Here is a 2160-nt window from a genome sequence, read left to right on the forward strand (position 1 = left end):
CTCTTCCGATCTGGCTCCGCATTTTGGTGTCTTTTCAATTAAAAAGGCAACGAACAAATCATCTGAACATCAGGACGAGTCCCAGCAGAGGAGCGAGAGCCTGAGAGAGAGCAGATGAGTCCTGCTCTCAAACAGCACAGGCTGCTTCTAATAAAGTCTCTGCACACTCCCCCCTTTATGGAAAAATCAGCAGCGGTACAAACAGCTTACTCCACTGGAGATAATTAAATAAAAATAGAGGTGCAATTTCCACTGGTTACTGGTTACTGCAGCGTTGCCCCACTGACTGTCTCTAGAGGTGGGACATGCTGCTCTCAGAGCTCTAGACCCTCTGTTGTATCAAGACGTAAACTCACAGGTCCCGACTGCAAGAAAGTGGCCCATCAGAAAAAGTTCTGGAGCACTTTGAATCACATCTGTTTAAAGGCTCAATAGAGGTGAGCTGTATTTATGAATGAACTTCAGATGGAGCAGACCCTGAGCATTCGACATGCTGACGTGTTCTGTTGCCGTGTGTGAGATGTTCCAGCTGCTCTGCAATATCAGCTGAAGTGAAAAAATTTGTTGCGCTCTCTTTGATACGAGCTTCCAGCATTTTTATTATTCTATCAAATTATGCTCAGACCATCAGAAAGTTGATCAAAGCGTTTCTGCAGGACCAGTATTAATTATTGCTGCTATGTTGAACATTTCTCCTCTTTTGTTTTGTATTACAGACAAAAAGAAATACAAATACAAAATGGAAACAGTGTGTACATATTTTACTAGGCCTACAGTAACTTGAGACCCAGAACAGGTCTCTCCACATCAGTCCATGGTCCAGTTTTGAGGAGGCTCAGCAAACTTGTCTAGTTAACTTAGTAAGCCTGCTTTTAGGAACTGGTCAGTATTTGAAACAGCACTAAGGCCACCACACAGTGACACGGCGAAGTTCATCCACAATGTTGCGCAACAGGGAAGAAACTTGGTGAAGCAGGGACTTGAAGGGCTAGTGGTAAACTACTGTAGTTACTGACCAAACAACATGGTATGTTGGCATATATGGTGTGTAGCTCTCTGAGTTCACACAGTTTGTCAAAAGACATTTGCACCATCACTCACAAAAAATTGGTTGTGTTCTGGTGGGGGGGGGGGGGGGGGGGGTCAGTGAAGGGCTGGCCTGTGTAAACTTGAATGATGCAACATGTCTGACACACATTCACAGATTTCTTCATGTTGGACTCTCCAGCTCTCTGTTACTTCAAAGGTTAGAACTGTGAAGACAGTTTGCTTTGGTCCATTGTGCAAACATGTGTGTTTACCAAAGATTCTCATGGATTTACTTACTCACTTCACCCGTGAGTGAATCCACTGAGCGCAGGATTAAACCAGTTTTGCCAAGAAACTTTGCCATTGTAAATACTGGTGTGACCTTTAGACAAAGATGTGCTAGATTTACTAATAATGCAGGTACAAGCAAGACATGCAGTGTGTACGTGTGGTGGGTAAAACGTTTGAAGATGTATTGATTCATTAAGTAAACAACAAAAAAAAGCTTAATAAAAGGATCACTCACTTTTTCTGGGGATTTTAGGAGCATTTCACAGTTGAGTTCTTATTATGTGACCTGAAGCTGAAGCTTCAGTCATGTGAGTTTTATATTGGGAATATACTGGGGGTTGTCTCAGACAACTTTTATTCTCAATTGTCTGTCCTCTTTGCAGATATTTAGTTAAAATAATAGATGTGTATAAGAGACAGCAGGGGAGGTGAATGGTGTAAAAAAAAGAGGCCAGTCTTTACGAGGCTCCACTGTATTGGCTGTGGCACAAACTGTCATCGTGGGGGTGGTGGTGGGGGAGGTGTCAGTGGGGTGTTCTGTCACACACACCTAAATTTAAGCCATTCCCAGAGGCCAGGCCAAACAAAGGCACAGGAAAAGGCCCCAGCTCTTGCGCGGTGAGCCGACCCAGTGCTGCTAGTCTGAAAAACAACAGGAAACACATGTGGAGGCCTTGATACAGGGAGGGACGGCAGGCCCGCAGAGCAGCCAGGAATCAGGATCCCAGGACTGAGACCCGACCTGACCCGGCCGGTTCCCACTGACACTTCCTTATCCGCTACAATAGGGCAAAGGTCGGGGGCAGTGGGACAGGCCGGGCAGATATCAGTGCTGAGCTC

The sequence above is a fragment of the Seriola lalandi genome, unplaced genomic scaffold, assembly GCF_002814215.2.
Source record: "Seriola lalandi dorsalis isolate HSWRI2012SDOR001 ecotype SW California unplaced genomic scaffold, Sedor1 jcf7180002054795, whole genome shotgun sequence".
NCBI lineage: Eukaryota > Metazoa > Chordata > Actinopteri > Carangiformes > Carangidae > Seriola > Seriola lalandi.